Source organism: Triturus cristatus, chromosome 5_1 (assembly GCF_964204655.1).
Source record: "Triturus cristatus chromosome 5_1, aTriCri1.1, whole genome shotgun sequence".
NCBI lineage: Eukaryota > Metazoa > Chordata > Amphibia > Caudata > Salamandridae > Triturus > Triturus cristatus.
In genome coordinates, this window is record NC_140587.1 from 495,510,648 (window position 1) to 495,536,538 (window position 25,891).

The 25,891-nt window shown below is 44.0% G+C and overlaps 1 protein-coding gene across 7 annotated transcripts in view; it reads right to left on the reverse strand.

The window, feature by feature from the left end:
• Positions 1–25,891, reverse strand: part of RALYL (RALY RNA binding protein like) — a 1,712,955-nt gene that overhangs the window by 856,865 nt on the left and 830,199 nt on the right. The window contains exon 1 of one of the 7 annotated variants that reach the window (XM_085605353.1): positions 14,617–14,744. The exons of the other annotated variants lie outside the window; for them this stretch is intronic. The gene's annotated coding sequence lies outside the window, so the exon portion shown is untranslated. Of the gene's footprint in view, positions 1–14,616; positions 14,745–25,891 lie in introns of those variants that run through there. 7 annotated transcript variants of the gene reach the window in all.

Genomic DNA, 25,891 nt, shown 5'->3' on the forward strand with positions numbered 1-25,891 from the left:
TTTATCAGTGGGCTTATGATGAACACTGGTAGTGAGTTTGTCATCCAACACAGTGATATCGAGATCAAGGTATGTCACCCCCTCCCTACTAAACTGCCAGGTGAATTTCAAGCAGGTGTCCAGAGAATTCAGCCATTCAAGAAACTCACACAGATGTTGTTGAGTGCCCCTCCAAATACATAGAACATCGTCTATATATCTCTTCCAGAGGCAAATGTGCCCCTGGAAGGGATTAGAGGGGTGGTCAAGGTAGTTTGCCTCGAATTGGCCGACGTAAATACACGCCAGGCTCGGCGCAAAGGTAGCGCCCATCGATGTCCCCGAGATCTGTAAGTACAGGGCATCCTTGTGACAGAAAAAATTACGAGTAAGAGCCAACTCCACACATTGCATGACAAAGGACTGGGGGGTGTCATAAAACCACTCCTGAGCTCCCAGGGCGCGAGCTGCTGCCACCAGCGTCGCGCCCCATTGTATCGGGCATTGGCTCGGTGTTGGAGCCACTTTCCCAGTTCTCCGACTTCTTCCTCAGGGAATCGGTAATCACCCAACGGTCCTATGTGCAGGATACGACCGATATTCTTAACATCATTAATGATATGGCCTTTGACTCATCCCAGCAGTTACTTGTGACTATTGACATCGAGTCCTTGTACACTAGCATTCCCCAGGACGCGACGCTGGTGGCAGCAGCTCGCGCCCTGGGAGCTCAGGAGTGGTTTTATGACACCCCCCAGTCCTTTGTCATGCAATGTGTGGAGTTGGCTCTTACTCGTAATTTTTTCTGTCACAAGGATGCCCTGTACTTACAGATCTCGGGGACATCGATGGGCGCTACCTTTGCGCCGAGCCTGGCGTGTATTTACGTCGGCCAATTCGAGGCAAACTACCTTGACCACCCCTCTAATCCCTTCCAGGGGCACATTTGCCTCTGGAAGAGATATATAGACGATGTTCTATGTATTTGGAGGGGCACTCAACAACATCTGTGTGAGTTTCTTGAATGGCTGAATTCTCTGGACACCTGCTTGAAATTCACCTGGCAGTTTAGTAGGGAGGGGGTGACATACCTTGATCTCGATATCACTGTGTTGGATGACAAACTCACTACCAGTGTTCATCATAAGCCCACTGATAAAAACTCCCTTTTACACTATCAGTCGTACCATCCCAGAGCTCTGAGGGATAACCTCCCAGTGGGGCAGTTTCTTAGATATCGTAGAAACTGTTCCTCTACATCAGATTACCTGCATCAATCTGAGGTGTTGAGCACGAAATTAGAACGACGTGCTTACCCTAAGAGGATTATTACCAGAGCCCGTAAAAGGGCGCACAACACACCTAGGGAGGCCCTGCTGGAGAGGAACAAAAAGGAATCCAAGGAGAGTTTGCCAGTTGTCCTTACATTTGACCCGTTGTCTAATAAGATCAGACAAATAATCAGGCGACATTGGTCATTGTTATCTACCAGTGATTTTCAGATGCCTCAGCCTAGATTTGCATTTAAAAGGACCCAAAACCTGAAGGATAGACTGGTGCATACACGACCTGCCCATGCTCAGAAGAACATAAATCTACCTTCAGGACACCATCCTTGTGGGAGCTGTTCAGTGTGCGAACTGACGGAAAAAACTACTGAGATCACACTAGGTAGTGGGAGGACCTGGTTTCTCCGTCAGTTCACCAACTGTAATACGTGCCATGTAATCTACAGGTTGACATGCCCTTGTGGACTACATTACATTGGGCTTACATCTAGAAAGGTCAAGGTACGCATTCAGGAGCATTTGAGCACCATTAGGGCTGGTAAGCTCACCACCCGACTAGTCCAACATTACAAAGAGCAGCGACACCAATTTAGATCTGTAAAGTGGGTTGTCCTGGAAAAGGTGTGGGGCGATCTGGGTGATATTGATAAGAGACTAGCTGTAAAGGAGGCCCGTTGGATTTTCACTGAGAAGGGGGACATCGTTGGCCTCAATGACCAGATCGAGTGGAATAAAGTAAGTAGATAGGTGGTTATTGATAGGCTGAGTTTTTGAACAAATTATCAATATACCACCTCCACTTACCCCTGATGAAACCTTTCTTAACATCTGATATATAGTACAACCTTGATAAAGTGGTTCCGCATGTTCTGCATTGGGGTGGTCGAGATGTTCCAGCTCCGTAGGGCATACACCAGGTGACACATTGGCCATTGGTATAGTTCAATCATGGTGCCATTGGGTTGGGCTCTGTATGAAATAGGACGACGGTAACCAGATGCGTGTCTTGTTTCATCCTGGAGGTTGGCTATTAACTATCCTCATCGCCTTAATTGCGGACTTACGTCCCTGTTTTCCGATATACCATCACCCTTTGATAATGATGATTGACATACGGGTCTTGTGAGTGTAAGAATTTGCCTACATACGGGCTGGGATTGTCCCATACGTGCCACCTATTGGGCCTCGCCCTATCTGTGGTGGACGTATGTTGTTTGGTTTTTTTTAAAAAAACAAGTGTTTTATGGATAGTTTACATTATCACCATCTTTAATTTAGAGTCAGATGACCGAGTTCGTAGCTTGGTTCCACTGTATTGTAAGTCATAGCTATGACCACTCCAAAATGGCCGCGGCATTTCTCCATTGCAATTGACACACCCCCTCGACTCGCGTAATCACGCGAGATGTTGTCATAGCTACTCGTTGAAATAGAATGCAGCCGCGCGTAGAGGTGTTCCAGTGCTGAGGTGACGCCTGGTTATACAAGAGACAGGGTAAGCCCGGGGACGGACGAGATACTGAACAAACGCCGTTCTCATTCCGGTTTGGGGTTTGTGATTGTTTCGGTACGAAGAACGTGGGCTTTCGTTCTTTTTACACATTATCAAACTAGACGCTGGGGATTCCTGAAGGCAGTTGTGCTGTGAGTTCGATATCGGCACTAGGGCGTGCTCACGTGATATAATATATTTAAAAGAGTCCTGTGGCTGTAAGAACTTTCGAATAAGCGAGGTGTTAGTTCACTGGAACATCGAGGAAGAGCGATTACACTTTGTGTCTTTTAATTTGAGTCATGTATAGATGATCTATACTTGTTCCCACAGGTGCAGGCACCAACGTTGGGCGTGCTTTGCTGAGCAGGATGGCGATAGTTTAAAATTTAGTACGCCCCTGCAACTGGTTGGTGGCTGGTACGTGGGCCCATAGCCAAAACCAGGTAATGAACCAAATGGTGTTACCATCCCCAGCCGTCGGTTGGTTGTTAAACTCATCCCTCCCCGCTCTGACTATGCTGTTTGTTTGTCTGTGTGTGTCAGTCTTTTTTAGGGTGTGTGTCCTGAGAAGGTGATCCTTTGACCCCTTCTTGCCCTGATGAATTTGCCACAAACTCTATTGGCAATGAAACATGTTGGCCGTCATTGTTAAGGTATGCAACATGCTGTGGTTTTTAACAGAGTGTTAGACTCCTAACCAGAATAAAACAATCATTTGTGAGTCTAGACACTTTCACTATTTTTACATTTGTCGTTGTCTGCACAATTTATTTGTTTGTTGCGTTTCTCACATGACACTGTCTTGTGTTTTGTGTTTTCTATTGGACACCGTACACCCCCTTTTTCTCGAGAGAGAGTGACCGATGATGAAAGAAACGTGGGCAAGCTGGTGAGAACCAACCAGTAGCTCCTCTGGTGGTGCGCACGTGAGGTACTCTCTCTCTCTCTCTACATATTTTCTCACCTCGTCACTATTTGAGGGTGCCTGTAGAGTGTATTTGTTTGTGGACTGACTACACACTCTCCTTTTCTCACTTTTCTATCTATTTTAATTGTTAAGTTTGTAGCATTCTGGATGGGTTGTCTCTAGATTTTATGAACGAGCATTGGAGGTCTGTGATTACGTACACTCCCTCCCACCCAGTCCAGAGTGACAAGAAAGTTTTGTGCTACATTGTGCCAGTACTTTTTTTGTTGGAACAGAAAGATTATAGTGACAAGAAACTAAATTTGATCACGAGGGCCCAGTATCTGCTGGAACAAGCTTCTGTTCTCATATTTGGCTAATCCCTTCTTGAATTCTTTGTATTCTGTTTTTTCCCAACGTCACTGTTTTAGAGAGCTAAATTTCCAATTTACATACATTCCTAGCAGAAATTTGATGTGCGTGAATCTGCTGTTGTCAGTGGATTTGTAAGGGCCCTACAGCAAGCTATCAAATCGGACCTTCTGTCCCTTGATTGAGTAGTAAAAAAACTACAGTAATTGGGGAGCAGTGGCTCATCACATACCTGGGCACTGGTGCCCCTGCACTGGCTTCATAATAATTGCAACAGTTCTGGTCGTTCGACGTTTATAGTCCCAAATCTGTTTACGTCATTAAAAGGGCTACAGTGTATTCAAGCACAAACCAAAACATTTTATGAGCAATTTCTCTTGTAAAACACAGATTGCAAACTTCCTATTCAACGGATCATCCTTAGAGACAAGTAGGCCTTGTTCTTTACCTGTCAGACTGACAGGTAAGGCAGCAACATTATGGCAAAGATCAGTGGCTCCAAATTACTTAAAAAAAAAAAAACAGATCCTGGTCTTATTTTGCTGCATGAATAGCAGTCGATCTGGCAAAATTCTAGTTTAGATGGAGTCTGAACATTTTCCGACTGCACCTGCATAAAGTATATAACATTGACATCCTGTGATGTCTTATGTTTAGCCAGTGTTGATTCGGACATCGTCAACAATGGAAACATCTGATGGGATCCATTGTTCAGCAGTACCCTTGTCAAAACCAGAATTTCTTTTAAATATTTTATTAGTTGGGCTGGTGAGTTTGTGGCATGCGGATGGAGGAACCATTTTTTGACAGCATAGCTACCACCAGACCTTATGTGATGAACTGAAAAAGATCTTTCAGAGGTACTATTGAGAGAAGGGCTTACAGTCCACCTGTATGTTGGTCCCTTGAGTATAGTATTTCATTGGGCAGAAGTTGTGTGATTCCATTGAAAAAAAGTGCTTGTATTGCACTTTTCGGCTTGCGGGGAAAGCTTACGCTCAAAACAGCAAAACTGAGTAGGTCAAGATAGCAAGCTAATGATCAAGGTTATCAGCCTGCTCCGTTTATTATGAAAAGTTATGCTAAAGACAAAAGATCTTGAATATTTAATGTGAAAAACATAATTAAAATCAATAGGAATTTAAGGATGGTTTATTATTACTCTGCACTAAGGGCTGTAAAGAGTTATTTTGTTATATAGAATCTCACAGCTTACTGTAGTAAGCAAGGGTATTGGTGTTGGTTACCCTTTCTGAGAAGCCTTTGGTATAGTAGATGTGTACGTTGGTTATCCTTGTTAATCCATTTTAGGAGACATAGAACTTTGCTTTGGCAAATGTACATTTGAATACATTTGTAATTTTAATGCTGAATGTCTGGTGGTTGTCTTTTGGAAAAGATTACTATCAATACAGTGGGCCTGAGTTAGTCACTGCGACAGGCCAATAATATAGCCTTATAGCCCGCCGTAGCGGGCTATACCGGCTATTAAAGGCCCGCTGCAGCGTTAAAGGCCCGAGCCGAAGGCGAGGGTCTTTAACAAAGCAGAGGGACTTTAAAAGCCGGTATAGCCCTGCTACGAAGGGCTATAAGGCTATTAGAACATTCTGCCACTAGAGGGCAGAATGTTCTAACAAATAAAACAAAGCCTTCAGGGAGCGCGAGGGGAATGAAATCCCCTCAGGCTCCCTGAAGCCTTTGTTCACAGCCAGAGCTGTGAACAAAGACAGTTTGGAATGTTGGAGCTCCGGGCTTACACCAGCCATTATAAGCCCGGAGCTACTCCATTGTTTTCAATGGAGCTACCAACATTCCAATATTGTAATAAAAGCTATGGACCTGACTGGTTCACAGGTGAAAGTTATGCCCAACACTGTAGTCTCATCTGTTCATCATGAAAAGTAATGACAAAAGCAGTAGGGCTGTCTTATTTATTGTAAAAAACATTTGTTAAAGCCAATAGACCTTTATTGGGGTATTGTTATTGCATTGTGCTACAGGCTATTGACATGTATTTTGTTACATGAAATCTCATAGATTACGTAGTAGGCAAGGGTTGATCACCCTTTAACATCCAAAGCCAAATTCAGTTATATTTCACCTTCTTTTTTCTACCCTTTAAGTTCATCTTGAATGAGGAATTAATGGTCTGATCCAGCTCAGAGAGTTGTGTATAAAAAGGTTGACATGCTTCTTGCCACTTAATGTCGCTATCGATCTGGGTAATTCTCAGGACTGATGACCTAATCCACTAGGGATTGGGTTTAATAAAGGTGTGTGTGTGTGTGTACAAAAATACCCGACCAATTTACATCAAGATAATCCTAAGTGTATATAGTATACCTTGGTATTATTAAAAAGGGACATGAAATGAAAAAAGGTGAAAGGTAAAAGTACAGGTATTGAGTCATACCCGTAAATGAAATGTAAATGTTACATAACACTTTGATAATACAAGCATGCCATGGCGATTCAACCTATAGTAGTGAATGTGCAAAATCCGAAGGCACTTAAAAACAGTTTTCAGACAAACAAAAACAGGCAAGTGACATACTAGTGGATAACCCACATATCACATATCAGGAAGACACAATGATATCTGCGTGGCCTAGGGGGAATAGAAACTTAATAGTGTTAACGTTTTGGCCCCATCAGATGATGGAATAGGCTGCGCTAATTTGCGGACTAAAAACTGACAAAAAGGGAGAAGTCACATGAGACCTCTTCAAACACTGAAGGTCTCAAAATTACTGTAATATGGGAAAGAAACCAAATACTCATGCTGTCCAGCACATGATCAGCAAATCTACCCTACTCTCTGCTGCCTCAGAGGTGATCAGGAAACAGAATGTGCGGCGTTATATGCGTGAGCATCAAGTGGCTGCCGGTGAGGGATTTAAAGCTCTGGAAAATGTCAATTGTGAGACAAACAGCGCCATATTGGGGGAGTGAATGTGGGACACTGTGTAGTGTACTGGAAATGTGCCCAGATCAAACTTTTCTTAAAAAGCAGTAACCAACACCAGTGAACCAAAATGCCTCAAAGTAGCCAGTGGATAGGGAACTATCCACTCTAGAACAGCAGGGGGAAGCATGTCTGCCTGAAGCGAAGCAAGGCAGATCAGCTGTGCAGCCAAAAGCGCCTGCCATATTGAAACAGCAGCTGGTGGAGCAAGAGGATCCATACTGATCGACCATATGTGGATGGGGTGGGTGGAGTATCTGATAGTGTTGTCTATCAAGGTCATACATCAAAGGGACCAGCAGCTTCTCGGTGTCGGTATCCGTATCAGTGGTCATCAGACACCAGCAGGAATGCAAAGGGCTCAGTGTGTGTAAATAATACTCTGTTCAATAGATGTAGCAAAGCCCTCAGTAGCATAAAAAGGGCTAAAGTACCAATAGTGGAATGATAGTGTAAGAGAGGAGGTTAATTCTCTATCCCACTCCAGGGGATATCATTGTTTAAGCTAGTTTTATGTATGACAAGATGGTATATGCAATTTTGTTCTCTCTGAAACAAGTTATTTTTGTTCATATGTGGGTGTGCTTCTAAGATGGTCCAGCGTACATCAGGTATGTGGTTCTGACTGAGAAAATAGATGCTCATTAAAGTGGTGATTTTTGTTATGGCATTCCATTATCCTTACTTTCACTGCTCTAGTGGTCATTCCGATGTATCGTTTGTTACACAGACATGTAACCATGTATAAGCAATTCTTTTAATTGTAACTAGTATGAGACTTTTGTACCCATGTGTTGGTCTTATCAAGTTTCACTTCTTTCAAAGGTTCAGTAAGTGTGCATAGGCCACAAGAACCACATGGAAAATGTCCTTTGAGAGGGGGCAGACCCCATAACGGGCATTGTTCAGACATGGTAGCTTTTAGTGTCCTAGAATGTACAATCATGTCATAGGTATTGTTTGTACATTTAAAGGCAAGAGTAGGAATAGGGAAGATAAGAGAGTCTGTACTATTGGCCAGTGATTCCTTATGATTGTTTGCATTCTGTTGGAATTAGGCGTAAACATGGTTATGCAGGTGATGGTGTCCTCCTGTGTGCAAACGCTTAGTTCCAACAGGGCTGCCCGATTATAATTCCTTGCCCTTTTGTAGCCACCTTAACACAGTGGGGTGTGTAATAAAATGCTTCTAAATTAGAAGTTAGTTGTTGTGCCCGTTGGTCAAAGTCATTGGTCGTGTTGCAATTGCTGCGCAACTGCAGGAACTCCCATAGGGAGGGCTATCGCTTAGGGATTTAGGATGATGATTATTATACAAAAGCACGCTAATGCGGTCCATTGGCTTTTTGTAAGCCTTTTTCATCAGTTTGCCTTTTGAGAGGGAGATAAATAGATCGAGAAATGGGAGGTCTTTATTAGAATGTTTCTTGTGAATTCAAAGAAATGATTGAGGGTGTTAATCCAGCCACAAAAGTTGTCACATTCACACCTGTCTCCTTGCCAGAATATATCGTCGATATAGCGATGCCATACAAGATTATGAGCAGAGTAGGGAGTGTTGTCACACAGAATATTCTCCTCCTCACAACTGGCCATGTAATGACATGCCAGACATGTCGCAAATGTTCTTCCCATGGATGTGTCCTGGGTCTGATTGTATAATTGGTTTCTATATTGAATTTGTTTTTCTTTTACAGCCAAGGTTGCGCATTCTATGATAAAGTTAGCTGGGGTAGGTGATGACCAATCTTCGGACAGTAGAGTCATCTGTATCACTTCCAGGGTAGCATCTCGGGGGATGTTAGTGTCGAGGGCCTCTACGTCAAGGGGCACCAGGAGGTCAATCAGAATCATATTGTTTGTTTCCTCAATGAGATTTAACACATCCCTTGTATGCTTAAGAAAAGAGGATGTTTTAGTGACAAATGGTTACAAAGGTGGTCACAGAACTTTGATAAGAGTTAAAAAAGGGAAACTATTCCTGACACAATGGGTCTGCCTGGTGGGAGAGTTAATACCTTTGTGTATTTTAGGGAGAATGTAAAAAGTAAGGGATTTTTGGTTTTGTGTTCACCAGAAATTCAGCCTAATGTTTTATTAATCCATCCCTGTGTTTCGGCAGAGGAGACTATTGTATTGATCTGGGTACATAATCTCACTGTGGGACCCTGATTGATAGGATTGTAAGATCTCTGATCTGCAAGTTGGCGGAGGCATTCCCTGTTGTAGTCAACAGTGGACAGGATGACAATGGCCACTCCCTTGTTGGCTTGTTTGATGGCGATCTGTGTGTCGTTGGCAGAGGATTTAATCGTTGCCAATTCATGGTTAGACATGTTATGGCAGGTTGATTCATGGGTACATTTTTCTACTTCCTTGAGTACTGCCTGTCCAAAGGTCAGTAATTCATTGGGTATCATGCTCAATGAAGGAGTCAATCTGGAGGAATTCCATAGACCTGAGTCTGGCACCTTGTGTGCTGGTTTATCTTGAAAGGAGGCTCTAAGGTGTATCTTCTGTAAGAAATTATGGAGCTCACAATTGGTGCTAAATTTGTCATCCCTAGGTGTGGAGACGAAGCCCAGTCCTTTCTACAGGAGCATTGTCTCTGTAGTAGATAAAGTTCTAGTAGAGAGATTCACTATTATTTTTGTTTTGCTTAGCTCCTCGTTTGCATTTGTGATGGCGGTTCCTGCCATTGCAGTCATTTGTGGCCCCCTCGTTTGTTCTTTCTGCCCTAACCTCTGCCTTAAAAAGTGGGGTTAAAAGGTTGTGAGAAGGCCTGATGGGGGGGCCCTGAGGGAACATGGGGTAGTGTTGGGGCCACATTGGTGGAGGTCCCTGGTAGGGGGCCATACAGTAGCCAAACAGTGTGGGTAGTGGACCCCATCCACTGTCATTTCTCCCCGCGGTCTGTACTCGAGTTATTTCTGAAAGAGGTATTCTTCCTTCATGAGGAGCTATTATCATCTGATGAAGTATCTCCTCCTCTTATCGGAAAATCTGCCCTACGGTAAGGATAGACCTTTTCTATGTCGAACGTCTTAATGTCTTTTTGACGTTTTGTAATCTTTTGTTTCATCAATTAGTCTTTGTTTTCAGTTATCTCGTTAATAATCTCAGTTAGATTGGACTTGTACGTTGAAATCAATATCCCAGTTTTTAAAGCATTTTTCGCTATATTTATCGTGATTATCAAAGCATCAGCGAGGCGTTTGGCCGTATTAAAAATCAGGATTAACCAGTCCCTAATACCCTCCTAGTGCCTGATGTAGGGGAGCTGAAAGCATCTGCCAATGGCAGAGACCTCCCAGGCAGCACATATCTGTAGTTGGAGTTCTGTACCCCAAAGCTGCAAAATGATAAAAACTGGGGAAGGAGGGGTGAGGGTCAGTCAGGAGTTGCTGCCGTTGCTACTGTGTGACCACTGATATTGTTGATGCTGTGTAGTAAGTGGAGCCTTTGTTCAGTGGCCACCAATGTGCCCGCATTCTGAAGGCGATAGCATGAAGATGGCACAGTGAAGCATTAAAGTGAAGAACTGCTCTCACAGTTATGAGGATGCAATTGCACCCTGTGACAAAACCTGCACCCACAGCACCAGGTTAGCTTCTTCATCTCTGTTGTCATGTACAGTTTTTCAACTGCCAGATATCTGTGTGTCCTGGGTATTTATCAATATAACAACTATGCTGAGACTGGAGGCCATGAGACCATAGGCTCATCAGAACATAAATTTTAAACATCTTTGTGAAAGCCTCACAAGTATAATTACACAGTTTTTAAATCTGCAGAAAAAAGAGCTCATCGCCTCTGTACCTCAGAAGTCTGAATGGGAGAGGAATGAATGTATTTGCGATGCTGGTATCCAGTTGGGTCAGCAGTATCTGAGTTTAGGAGGCTTCCCTGCTATTTTTCCCCACACTTCGCCAGGCACAAGCGGAAAGAGTCTTATCTTCCACACATTCAACCTCCTGATCCGAGATCAATCTGAGGCGTGTCCTTCACTGAAGGAGGAGAGATCCTCATATTCAGTACGACATTAAAGAAGGAAGGAGAGGGTGGAACATTCTCTTTGAAAACTGCTTAGTGAGAGTTCTGACAAGAACGGTTCTCAAGATAGACAGATTTATTTGCTGAAATTTAGCCTGTAGTATCCACTTGCGTCCTTTCCTGACAGGTTTGCAATCCAGCACTCTGCTTATAACTGGCCGGAAACTCAACATTATGCAAAACTTTGGACAAGAGACACTAAGCGTTCTGTTTTCCTCCCATAGCTGCCTTTTGCTGTTTTTACTCCTCTACTTTTTTGGTCAAGTCCAAGGTTTAATTTATCCATTTTTTCAGTACTAAATTTTCCTTTGTACCTCTCTCCCCTCTTTGTCCATTCTAGCCAGCATTGCCATTTTGGAATTAATGGTATCTATAGCAGGCGCACAACACCCATGGGACTAAAAGGGCTTCAGCCCTACACTCCTGCCCCCTCTCACCCCGTTGGGTGTGTCAGTTCGAGCCGCTGTGGGCTCAGCTGGGCAGTGTCTGGAGTCTTATCCTCGGCTCACCCGAGTTTTTCACAGGTCTTTTAAAGACCATTTGCATATTTACATACCTTTGAAAACTGTTTAACAAGGCTTCGTTTTTTTCTGGCTCCAGTACACCCTGGGCCCCCACTCTGCCTATTCCTTACATTTGTATTTTACATTTACTGCTGTAGTGTGAGGATGCATTTAATGAAAAGGAATATAAAGTAGGGTTGCCAAAAGAAGTATGCCAGCCATGTATTGTTTAAAGAGCTTGCAAAGACATCCTCTTGACACTAAATAGGGTTATAAATAAAAAAGTATGTATTCATTTGTAAATGTAAATGCCCTAGAACACAATTAAAAGTGCTTTTATATTTATATTTGCTTTTCGAAGTATGCACAGATAAGTGCTGAAAATACAGCTTTAGGTGACTGTTTATTTTTGTACCATCTGGGACATCAAAATAATGTCCTGGCAACCCTAATGATAAGATTGGAAGTTTGTTGCAGGATTAGTACATTATATATTTCCTCCACTCTCCATCCCTGATTAATGCCATAATAGCAATAGTTTAACATATATCTGAAACCCTACGCCGCCGTCAATAACATGCCGAGTTACTTCAAGTGTCTGGGAATACACTCTGCATTCAGACAACTCACTCCTCATTCTCGTCCTTCACTTTCACCCTCATCCTGCACTCCCAGCGATCACAATGCACTCAAACTAATCACCATTCACTCACACCATTCACCGCCTCACTCTGCACTCACAATGAACTTGTGCTGTTCACCCTGTACCTCACCCTGCAGTCACATGAGCACACTACTAACCCTGCATTCATGTGACACTTCATTTACCTGTCCCCCTCACTGCTCAATCTGCAATCTCACTCAAACAAGCCCATTATTCAGCATGCATACATTCATCCCACTTTGCACTTATGTTGGCAACCAAATTGATATGGTCAACTCACTCACCCTTCTCTCACACTGTTGCATCGCTCACCGTGCACTCACATGGGCACTCCTGTCACCCACTCAGCGCAAAGGGTTAATGTACTTGCTAAAAAAGAACGTGTACCATGCAGATCACAGAACTGAGTGTAAGCAAACTATGACTAGCGCTATTAAAAAATGAAATGTTTGTCAGAAAGGTGTTCTAGAGAGATGAGGTGCATTGTTGGTTAGTGGTAGTGAGGGAATTCATGGAGAAGGAGGAAATGGGGGAGGGGGCTCCAAAAAAGACTGTTGCACCGTGTGCGACCAGTGCTAGGGCCAGCCCTGGCTCGGAGTTTTTAGCCCGCCCCGAAGTTTGGGTCTAGTTGCACCCCTGATCTGTAGGCATGACAGAAATTGCTACAGAACCTGGGCCAACAAACAGGGTGCCCTTGGTAGGTGGAGGACCTGTATTCGAGTTTAATACAAATGCTATCCTGGGAACGAGAGCACACAGGAGATCCACCATCTGGTGCTATCTAGCTGCGTGAGCGGTGTTATCTGCCTTATCAGTAATAAGTAAGACAGGTTTGATGTAAAAGCTATAAATGTGGCACGTGAGCGTGGGACCCCCAAAAAAGAGATGGTTTCGGGAAACATGACCCCTCTGCTCCCCCTTTTGACAGGGTAGGTATCTAAATAGTTCAATTGGTTTTAAACAGAATTTTGTCTGAGGTGTTTTGCCCCTTCTGATGTTTTGGGGTGTGAAGTCTTTCTAGTTTCCTGTTTTTGTTTTCTAACCCGAGTTATGGATTGTGGCTTTCCCTTTGGAACAGATAAAGCTTTAGAATAGTTTCCTAGTTTACATTTGGTCCATTGTAAAGCTTTAAGTGTTCCTTCGAAAAAAAGAGTGTAGTTGCAAAGGGAAGTCTAAGAGTCTTAATAGATACAAAAAGGGTAATTTGTATTTGCCCAATGAGTGATAGTCCAGTGATGGATGAACAGAGACTCTAGAATGAACAAGTAAATAGGTAATATTACCCATCAGTATCTTCCGGTTAGAAAATGAACCAGGAAACTGACGGAAAAACAGAACTAAAACCTTAATGATCTATGTGTCTTACTGGCCCTAATGTTTAATTTAAAAATAATAATAACTGCACCGAAAGCATTCACTTCCTGTACTAAAACGCAGCTATCTGTGAGGCTACTAGGACTGACTTCTGTTGCCGATGTGTCAGAGACGTCCATGACGTCGTATGCCCATTCTCGCTGCTATCATGGCGACATTTCAGTTTTCGTGTTACTAACACCCTCCCTTCCATTTCTCGGAAAGGCCAGGTAGCCAAATGTAATTAAACTGAATCGGAAATACAATTAAAACCCTTGACTGCATCGAGAGTTAATGGATGCAATTGGTTGCTAACCACCGCCATGTTTCCATTTTAGTTCGCCGAGGTTCACTTTAATCAAACGTTTAGATTAATTAAGCAGCGCCCACACAAAACGCTCCTCAGTCCAGTGCTCTCAGTGAGGCATCGGTTTGTGATATTACTTCTTACATACGCTTCGCACCAGGCTTCTGAGGATTCTAAGAGGTGCAAACAAACGATGCTAATATATTACTCGAGGTTGGTACTGCTCGAAGTAATGGCACACATATCACCCACCTCGAAAACATGAAAGGCGGAGTCAAACTTGCACGGATTTATTTTTGTTGCATATTTATATAGCGCGATCTCGACCCGAAGCTATTGGAGCGCTTTACATAGCACCGTATTTACATTACACATTCAGGCACGGGGAGATTAAGTGATTCGCCCAGAATCACAGGTTGTGGACGCGACCTCGAGGCTCGAACCCTGGTTTCCTGCACCAGAGGGGGCAGCGCAGCCGACGAACTCACAGCCTGAAAATCAGTGCATGTGTAATTAGCAACCGTACACATAAGCTAACTTGCCACAGAATGTGCATTCTTTGTTCTGTAAAACCTACATTGTTATTTTTACGTTGGCCCAATAAATGTTTGCATTGTCTAAAACCCCGAATGGGATTTGTAATAAATTGAGAGGTAAAATAATGGGATAATTATAATAAACATTATTCCGGATGGGCCACAAAGGCTATGTAACAACTATAACACTTACTGCAAGGCAGCGGGATGGATTGCGGGCTGCTGCAGACGCACACCGCCGGGTGACATTTCAGGAGAGAGCCATTTCAATTCGTGATCTATAATTCATGTTTCCAGATTTAGACAACAATGTGTACTGCCATCTCTCTCCTTGGTAATTACTTTACTGTCAGCCCTCGGCGCAGTATGTACATATTTTTCATTTTTTATTGCACCGTATGCTAAAAGGCATACCCAGGCTGCAGATGTCGCCAGCAGCAAGCGATGGCGCAATCACACAATAATAGTGAAACAGGGCACATTTCGAGCTGACTTATGGACGGCCACGGGCCCTCCCACTGAACCAACACGTTCACGCCGACCTGAGATACTTAATGCAGCGGACGGGGGCTCTGCATGCCGGGCACGTGCACACAAACCGTCCTGTGCTGCTGCTCGTTACACTAATTGTGAGGCCGGTCCAGAGAGACGACGCAGCATTTGTCGATAGGTGACTAATCACGGCGCCTGTCAGTCATGTACATGAGCCCGCCCCCTTGATGCTTTGAAGAAGATGATAGACGACATACACAGGGCCTGTGTCTGACGACTGGAAGGGAACAGTTCCAGAAGAGTGGGCGTGTCACAGGCTGTCAATTACTGTTTGTTACCCTTAGACAGAATTCTTCATCTGCCAGTATTAAGAAAAACACACACAACAGGGCTCCGTAGAATGAATGACTTTAATCTGTTCTTCAAAATTGTTTCTTGAAAGACAGAGCAGAGTTTTCATTAGCTAATGTGTTGGCAGTTAGTCCTAGCCTTCCGGTGGAAAAATGCCTGGCGACTACAGTAAACAGCAACGTCAGCACGTTATTCCCCGCCATCAGGAAAAAAGGCGTGTAATTGGATAATAATTATTGCACCTTTCAGACTCAGCAGAGTTGTTTTTTTTTGGTCAACTCCTAACAAGGGCCAAAGACAGAAAATTGATCTTAATTTGCAGCACCGCAACAGCAAAAGAACAGTGCGCTTATTTATTTTTATTTTTTTCCTTTTAGCACTGAGTAAGATGAAGGTTCTGGAAAGTCATTTCAGTGGGTCCAAATCAGACTCTCGCCTAAAGGAAGATAAAGACTTATTGGAGATGGAGGCTCGAAATGAGGAAAGCAAGCCAAGAACAAGGCTTTTCACAAGAGATCAAGCTGAGCTTAGAAAGCAAAATCAGAAATCCGGAAATTAGTGCAATAAAATGCCAGAATTACTGATATACCACACTTGTCAATTGCAAAAAGAAAATGTGCTGAGCAAATGCAAGTACAAGTAGAGACAAATAAAAAGAAAATGCAGGAAACGTAAATAATGTCTGAAATAATACCCAAGTGTGCCAGTTTTTGATTTACAAAATGTTTTCAGGGTCCTATGTCAAATCCGGATAAAAGACCTTAAACCAAAAACAGGGCAGGTTGGCATTTGTGCACACAAGCAAACATAACCACCTGTCTGTTGCTCTGAGGTACAATTCCTATTCAAGGCAACGGGTACTAGAAAGAAAAATAATTAACACATTTTAAAACTGTGCTTGACAATCAGCTCTGAGTTTTAGCTACCTACAGTTTGAATTGCCAGAATGTTTCTATATGTTAGCTTTTACTCTTAATGATATTTATATGGACTTCCATAGAACGGTGGCGATATGTCACTGAGGTCACTTCCGAGCGCCCTGAGGGACAAATACAAAAAAGTGGAGAAAAACTGTGGTGCTGGGTTTAGAGTCCATCCCGATGACAGGAAGGCCCTGAATCCGTCTTCTTCAGCCATAGAAGGATTAGAAATGAATCTAATTACTTAGAAGGGATAATTCTTCCTTTGCTATTCTGCTTATGATGATCATGGGCTTAGCCTCTTAAGTGAAGATGGCGGAGGCTGCACCTTTGTCTTTCTTGCTGGTGGTGCTCCAGTTTTGATGTACAATAGGCAGGCACACAAAGGCAGATTCTACCTGAAGAGTAGCCAAAAAGTGGAGGAGACGTAAACAGATTCAATTCTTGGAGGAATTCTGCTAGCCATGTTCTGTATGCGGCTACAAGCAGAAGGATTCACCAATGAGAGAATCTTCATCGAGATTGATTCACACAGTAACTTGATGCAGGGCCAAGATGCATGCATTGTGGATGGTATAACAGATAGAATTATAGATGAGTAACAGTGAATTACGGGGATGCTTTTCACCGAGGGGCTCCGAGTGTTGCCAAATGAACAACGAGAACAAAGTTCAAATAGTCCATGATGTCACTTAGAACCTCAGGGTGAATAACATCCTCGTAATTCACCTTTTTACCCCCATCTATAATTTTATGTTATGTATGACCCCCCCAATAAAACCATCTACCCCTGCTTTCAACTGCCAAGCAGGGGTAGAAGAGTAATGGGAAGCCTTGGTCTCACCTCCCTGTCCCAAATAAAAAAAAAGGAAATGCATTACCTGCCGCCCTTGAGGAGCCCCCGCCAGCGTCCCTGGCTCCCTTATCCCTCCTGCAGCTATGCTTTCTGATTTCAGTGAAAGCAGACAAGCAGCGCTGCGCCGACAGCTCTCTGAGCCCTGTCAGCCCGGCGTGGAAGGAGTTTATGATGCAGCAACAGTGGGCAACGAGTCTGGCTATCAACTGTTGCTACTTCATAGCAGTGAGTTATGACATTTAGAAACTGAAATAAATGCCAGCGGCTCTCTACCAGTGCCGTACATAACAATGCCATCTTTGTTGGCTGATATGTGATCGCTAACTGAGGACCAAATAAACGTACTTGGAAATTTTGGTGTAAAAACTGTCTTTCGGCCTTCGTAGACTGAGACTCACTTGCTTTTTATCTTTAGATTATCTTTAGCTACAGGAAAAAATACCGGGAGCTAATTGTACTCCAGTTCATCAATATTGCCACTTCACGTGCACCCCTTAGAGGATATTCACCGGTTATTGAGTCCTGTTCATCAACATTGGCACTTCATGAGCACACCTTAGAGGATATTCAACAGCTATTGGTAGTGGAACAAGCCAACTCACCTTGAGCTAACAGGTTATAGGGATATTTCGTTTTTGAAGGTTTTATTGACTGGAATCTTAGATAAACCACACCAGAGCTTGAACAGGACAAGAAGCTGACAGTGTAACTGGGTTGACAACTCTGTCAAGGTAAACTTGTATTTTAACTTGGCCACTAGTTGGCAGCTTTCGAAACAGTGGGTTCTGTTTAGGGGTTGGCTGCACTTTTTGATGTGCGGGGTCCTGTCAGCAAGCAAAGCCTGGCTCTTGGAGCCATAGCAGATGCAGGTGAACCCTAACAAGACAATTAAGGTCAGTCTGATAGGGCTTGCTTCTTTTTGCAGAACCCCCTGGCAGCCGCAGTCTGTGCAGGTAACAGTGGTGAGGCGGTGGGGCCGCGTGGGGGGGGGGGGAGGGTTGTTTCGAGGGACGCTGCAGAAGGAAAATTAATTATTTATTTAATTTTGCCTCGGCACCATCCCTCGAAATCCCCCCCCACACGGCCCCACCGCTGTTACCTGCATGGACCGCGGCTGCCGCCTGGGGATTCTTTGATGTCTTCTCGGCATCGATTAAGAATGACTTCAGCTATTGTGCTGATTACAGTCTCGTATATAAATTCGTGGAGTCAAAAGAGGTGGTCATTCTTTCTCTTATTTGGCTCCTTGGAACTGGAATAAGCTTCAGCTTTCCATCTGTCCCTCTAAGCAACTGGCAGCGTTTTAAACAAGCATTGGCATAGCCAAGAGGTCTCGCCTTTGGGACCTTATAAGTGTTTAGCCATGCAACAGTTGCATAGCTAAATACTTATAAGGTCCCAAAAGCGAGACCTATTGGCTATGCCAAGCGGCCGTGCTGCTGCGAAAGTGAAAGTGATCGCAATCTAGATCAAACATCAAAGCGGCACATGCCCTGTAGCTCTAGGCTGGCCTGGTAGCACTTTTTGGAGCCCTCTCAATAAGTCTCGCCAGACCAGCGCATGCGCTGGGTCAGGCGAGACCTAAAAACTGCTGAGGGCATGGCTGTTTTAGGTGAGCGAGGGTTGGCTGTCCATGCCATTTCTCCTTTTCCTCAGGAATGAGCAGGCCTTATGAGCACTGAGATATTCCTTCGGGAGTGGGAGTTTGCGCTTTATGAGTTCTTCTAACATAGCACAACACATTCACAAAGATTATAGGAAGTTTGTGAAGAAAAAATATTTTCACACCAGTGTATTTATTAGTGCTGTGTACATGTATACCTTGACTTGTAGTGCATCTAGCCTGACAATGGGTGTTTTCTTATATCCTCTAGAGCATGTCAAAATAAGACCATAATGCGTTACAAGTTTGCATTTTGGTACCTTGTTTTGAGAGCACATAAAAGTGCCAATATAATGGACCATGACAGCAATTTATTGATGCAGGAAAGAGCATCTTTTTGTCTGCATTACCTGTTTTTTTGTTTTACAAAACAGTTTGCACATTTTAACTTTGGACAATGTGAGTTTGCTTACCATATTGCTTACAATTGCCATACATGGTTAATGAGCCACAATTGGTTGTTTAACTTTTAGGTAAGCTCATGGCCAAAGCGTGCAAAATGCCCAGAAGTTGAATACAGTTTTGCTTTAATGGTGAAAAGGGTTGTTCTCATTACAATACACCTTCTATGGTTTTTCCCATCTCTAGACTGGAAAGAAATTTTCACCTCTAAGGACCAAATTCTAGGTTTTGGTGGGCTCCCAAAGCAGTAACGCGGCAACCAGAAATCCCGATAATAATTTGTGTGGTAATTCCTGTGTGCTGTAACAGTGCACCGATACAAGTTCACCCTTCACAAATAGGGAACAACAATCGTTTCCAGTAGTTAAAGAGCTTTTGGAGAAAATCAGACATTTACTCAAGCGCAATACAGGGCTTCAACTGTTATTTTGCATTTGGTTGAAGGTACATTGTTCAACGTGTGATTTGGGATACATAAACATATTTTTTAAAACTTCTATGCAAACTACCAGTACTGTTTAGATTTGCTCTTAATACCTACGGTGAGGAAAGTCAGAAGGCAGTAGATTTATCAGAGGTGATAAAAACGGGAGATTTCCAACCAAAGGCAGACTGTGCTGCATGAGAGTGTCTCAAAGATGCACACTACAAAAAAGACATCATTCGAACCAGCCTGTCAGCCAAACCAAATGAAGCCTGCCTTCTAGGCTAACACAATTTGAATTTTAATCTCTAAATCAATAGCTGCATCATAGGTATTTACTTCTTGTTTAACAAATCCGAATTCTAAAATAGTAGATACCTGTTATTTCAGTAATTCCTTGTTTGGAATTACTACCGCATTAAACAAAATTAGGGCCAGAATTTATCGTCTGGAAGATGGCCTGGAATTAAAATGGCCGCCAATCGTCGTCCTCACTTTCCCTCTTTCTCTTTCTTAATATTTAACACCACGAATATTGCAGACCATGTTCGCCCATACTGGCCGTCTATGTGACGTGTAGCGCCCCCGCTAATCCCAGCTCTTGTTTTCCAGACTCAGCTCCCTGGAGCCCTAGAAACAGGCGCACCGCCTCGCGAAAATTGATGAAGTGGAGTCAGCCTTTGAGCAAGAATAATGTGGATAATCTGCAGGGCGCCACTTAATGCAACCGTGTGGGTACGCCGAGCCCTATTGAGAATGTTCTGCCCGTAATTCCCACTGTGTTTGTGACTGCACATTTACAATGTATGCAAATAATTAAAGTATTAGCCTTTAAAATCAAAAAAGCACACTGTAATAAACATGGAGGAATAAACAAGGGCTTGAAGTCGGAACACTCAGTACAAAAACATTTCCCGCTTGATGTTGTTCAATACAACATCTTTGAGAACATATTTTATACTTATTTTAAGGCGCAAATTATCAAAGCGCCTGATTTAGACTAAAGTGGACGGGTTACTCCGTCACAAAGGTGGCGGATATTCTGTCTGCCGAAATATAAATCCCATAGGACACAATGGGATTTATATTTCGTCGGACGGGATATCGTCACCGTTGTGATGAAGTAACCCGTCCACGAGATCTAAATCAGACGCACAATCTGCTTTGCCTGCGCTTCGGGTTCCAGCAGTGTTTGATATCACAGAGGTGGTGGGCTCTTGGACATTAGGAGAGCCTTACAAGTCCCTCTCCCCCCCCTTATGTCCTCCTCTTTGCCTTGCTATGAGCCTGTGGTTCCACTTGCCAGATCTGGTGGCAGGTCCTCCACTTATTTAGGGCGCCATGTTTTGCAACCATCTTTCCGCTCACCTTTGTCTTCCCACCAACCCTGTGTTTTTTTGTAAAGAACTTGACACTAACACTCCCTTTCTATCTGTTGATGGTTTTGTGTTTGATTTGCAGACATTTCACCATAGGGCAAACAGCAACACACTCTTGATGTTGTTGTTTGCCCCCTGGTAATTGCAGGTTTTAATTACGTGCATGCCCCCCACCTCTCCCTCCCTCTCCACGCTGCCCACAGGCATTTCGCGACCTCCACCTGCAGCGATGTTTAATTAGGCCTTGCAGTGCAGGTGGTGAAATGTCCTTCAGCAAAATGAGCACGACACAAAGTCCGCATGGCTTCGTTTTTCCGTCTCAGGACACCCTTGAGGTAGTTGTGCGCTCTACGAATGCCAGGTTCATTCTTCATTCACCGTAGTCAGTCTGCCTCTTGCCTAGATTGCACACTTGCTCAGGGATCAAGCTGGGAGTTCAGTTCACTTCCTAGTGCAGTCAAACTCTAGCTTGAGCTGGAGCCTGTTTTCTTCTCAATTTACGAACAGTGTCTGGAAGAATCACGCTCTCTGTTATGGAGGTTTCAGTGGTGTGATTTCCAGAAAAGCATGAGCAAAACCATTTTGCACAAAGGACTTGCTGCAGATACCCACCATCAAATCCGCACCATAATATTAAACTGCCAAGATGGATACAGGTGTGGTGATCAGTATCACTCCAGTTAGTCTTCGAAATGGGAAGACATCGGCCAGTGTGTCCTCTTTGCCCTTGTCGAGCTATGTAATACTTATTGTCAGAGTGAGTAAGTGGATTACTAGTTGGGGTAGATAGTAGTCCGCCACAAGTATTAATGTCACAATTCTTGTTAGGTGAAGTAAAGGTTTCAGTTATTAAAACCTGAGATCAATCCCTGATAGCGATGGCACAGAGCAGACAGGCTTAATTTAAGAAAACGTGTAATGCATTTAGAAGTAACAAAACAGTAAAAAAAAAAAAGTTGAGAACACAACCAAAAACATATCCCCCTCCAGTTTATAAAAATACAGAATAAGTACTATGGTTATCTTGTTGTGCTTGACCAAAACATTGGTGTTATTTAAGGCCTACAGTGATGGGAGCACTGATTCCTCTAGTGAGGCAAGGCTGGAAGTTGTAGCAGAATAGGGCTTCATCAGTTCAGATACCCTCTCCACAATGTCCCACTGCAACAGATTTGCTGCTGTGGAAAAGCTCAAAGGGGGAGAAACCTGAATCTTTGGCCCAACGACAACTCACCCTCATTGGATTGCCTTGGCAGGGTTTTCCCTGTGCTCCGGAGGTCCCTGGAAGCAAAAAGTGTCTAACCCCCAGATGTCTCAGGATGTTAGGAGGAGTATACTTTGACACAGCCAAGGGTCCCAGAACATCAGCAATAGTGCTTGAGAGTCAAGAGTCACGCCAGCAGAAGAACAAGCAGGGTTCAGGGCAGGTCCATTTGGAATGTGTCAGCTGAACTATTCATGAAAAAGGGTTTCTAACAGCTTGGTGCACTTCTGTAGCTTAACAGGAGGTCAGCCAACTGGTTCTTGGACTATACTTCTTTTATTGGGTTCAAGTGGGAGCAGGTCCACACTTTCAGGTCTCCTCACAAGTCGCTACTACAGGTGCAGTAATTTTTCAGTCTTCCATAGTGTTCTGAAGAGGGTGCCATATTTATGCCTGGCTAGTGCGTGTGGGCGGAGGGTGACCCCTGGCCCCTTACTAACCAATAGGAAAAAGTTCCCAGGGGGTAACCCTACCCACGTTTGCAGCAGTTTATGCATGCCTTAATTCAAACAATTCCACAGTACCCCTCTCTACCCAAATCTAAGTGCAGAGCCTGTGTGCTCACCCCAGGCATGATCAGGGAAATGAGCAACTCCTCTTTGGTCACTTCAAACCAGTTCCAGGGGGCAGATCCTCTCCCACTGGGATTGGTGAACACCTGACTGGGGGAACGAAGAAAGGCCCTGCCCAGGTGTCAGTTAACATGTTGACCTGTCCTCTGACAAGGTAGACCTCTATGAAGTATATCAAATTCCTGAGACAGCTTAGATGGTCATCCTTCCAGAGGAACATCCAATGCCTTTGTCTCTGCTCTGGTAGCAAACTCACACCTCAACATGGGAGCTATTCAGCTCATGAGTGACAGATGGAACTCCTGCAAATGGACCGTCCAGAGGCTATACGTAGGGAAAATGTAACTTTCTAAAAGTACATTTTCTAAAATATTTACTACAAATTCGACTTTTCAAGAGAATTAGGCTTGTAATAAATATTTAAAAAGGTCCTAGAAAGAAATTTATGAACTACAAGATAATAAAAGGGAAGATATTATATTATGAATTAAGAACAGCATATAAAACCTAATATTATAATATAAGAATGGAAAGGTGAAAAACTTGAATTGAAATAGGAAGCACATTATAAAAACAAGTGCATTTTAATCTTTTAAGAAGATAAAAAGGAAAAAGGAAGACAAAGAAGAAAGAAGAAAGAAAGAAAGAAAGAAAGAAAGAAAGAAAGAAAGAAAGAAAGAAAGAAAGGAGAGGAAAGATAACATGTTTATGTTCTACTTTTAATTATCATGCAATCTATCTGCCTTATGAGCAGCAACGCCTACTTAGGGGTGACTTATTAATATTCATAAGGAAGGTTTTATGCTTTCAAAAGGAGTTATTTTGAAAGGTTGAATTTGCAGTTTTAAAGATGTACAAGCAGGCTACAGGTGTGGCAGCTGGCATCTACGGGGGCGCCCCTGCCTTAGTGGGTAGCACAATGGGTGCTGCAGTCCACTAGTAACATTTAACTTACAGGCCCTGGGTACAATCTGCACCATATTGTTTCAACTGGGTTCTGCCAATTCAGTAGGCTCACATTTTTTGCTTTTTGGGATCACCCGGTTTTAGACTTTTTACTGTGGATGAGTCTCACTACATGTGTCTCACCCACTGTAATCACATTGCAAATAGACTGTGCATATTTACAACCAGTGTCTGTTTTTATCTTTTGAGATAAGGACAATGTGACACAGCTAGTGTAAGGGGCACTCGGCTAGTTACACTGGAACATGTGTGCACACATGTGCAGGCAGCTCGTGCAAGACTGCCGTTGTGCACAGCGCTGTAACTAAACACAGGAAGCTGGCACAGAGGGGACTCTGTGGGATTAGATAGTGACCTTGGGTAGGCAGTGGGGTTTACTGTTTTGTCTATAGGGACACTCTATTATACAGAAAGGGAGGACAACTGCCTTAGAGTGCAGTTTTGCTCCCCTTTGACCTACAAAGTCCAGTGACATATCAAAATGGTGTGGAACTTGTGCGAGAAAATAAAATATGTGAGTTCCAAGAAAGTATCTGTACCATGTATAGGTCATCCATAATTGTACTATTTCTGTGGATCAGCTCAGGATCAATTCCTTGGCCTTTTGTCACCCATTTGAGCCAAGTTAATCACATTTCTCTCCAGCAGCAGGAACATAGGCCATCCACACAAGAGGAGTAATTAACGGCGCTCTTCACAGCTCCTGAGCAGGGAAGGGTGGGGATAAAAAATCTGCATCTAATAATTATCTGTAAAACTGTACCAGGGTAAGAGACCGCCCAGGTCCACTGAAAAAAGGACGAAGCCCAAACTACTGGACCCATCACAGAAGTGGGCTCCTCTTTGAACTTTTGGTGGGAAAGGCCCTGGCAGTGATGTCAGAGAGGGGCAGAGCTGGGACCCCAGGAGCAGATGTGACCTGTGTCTCCTGGATGACGCCATCTTGAACTGTCAGTGTATGGACAGGGGTGAAGAGGTGAAGTGGCACCCTAGGATTAGCCTGTGGTGCTTGGCTTCTAAAACTTCCCAACTCCATTTAAAAAGTCAAGTGCATGGGGAGAGCCCACTTGGTTGGTGTTTTTGGCACATTACAGCTGAACCCTGGGGCTGCCATGGACAACTGGAATGAGGAACCCCCTGATGGCCCATAAGGACTAAGAACTCTTCCACAGTTACCACCAGGACCAGTGGGTCTTCCCAAGGGCCAGTGAGGCTGGCCCCTTACACCCACTGGGAACAAGTTGAGGGAAAGCCCTGGAATTCTGCACCCAGAGACAAAGACATAGAGGACGGCTGGCGCAGGGATCCAGGAAAAGCAGCTCCCTATAGATAACACCACTTTGGAAGTAAGTAGATCTGCTAAACTGTTTCTGCTGGCTAGAGGTTGCCACCAGGAGTAAAATGAGCCCAAGTTTATCTAAATCAGCACAACAGGGCCTGGGTTATGGCTTTTTGAAGATTGTCAACATTTGAACTTTTTACCAAACAGACAAAGTGGGGCTCCATTGCATTTCCACCTTATTTAACCCTCAGAGGGGGTGTGCGTGGTGCCCCTTACTTAGAACTCCAAGGGCCCAATGATGCCAACTCCTGGGACATATTTTCATTTAAAGGGCGACCAGGGACACCAACTCCAGGCCCCAATCACAAAGAGGACTGTGGGGAGCGCAGCCATGCCTCCCAGAGGATGGTAAGTGGGCTGGGCAGGGGAGTGCCGTTGTGCTCCCCCATCACTGGTGGGCCTGCTCTGCTCCCCATGCCCGTGTCTGAGGAGTAGCGAGCGGCTACCAGAATCAATGACACCCTGCCCGGGACACAAGAGCACTGACGGCAACCACAGCAGTGTAGATGAGACTTCGATATGGGAGCAGGCAGGGCAGCCAGAGGTAGGCTTTGTGGGCTACCCCAACAAAGAAGGCATACAGGGGTGTTTGTGTGGGACCCAGCACTAAAACACATAAAAACATTAAAAAAGGGAAACAGGCAAGACAAACAAACAGCAGCTCTGCCTGGCTCAGTGGGAGATCCGCTCATCAAATAATCACTGCTCCTGACTGGAGCGCCCCGTAGTGCCCTATGAGGCTGATTTGCACGTTTTTTCCTCCTCTTGTGGTGATCCCAGTAGGAAAGGGGCATCAACAACGTTAAAAAGGAAGCATGGGGGGGCTGCAGGAGTGCA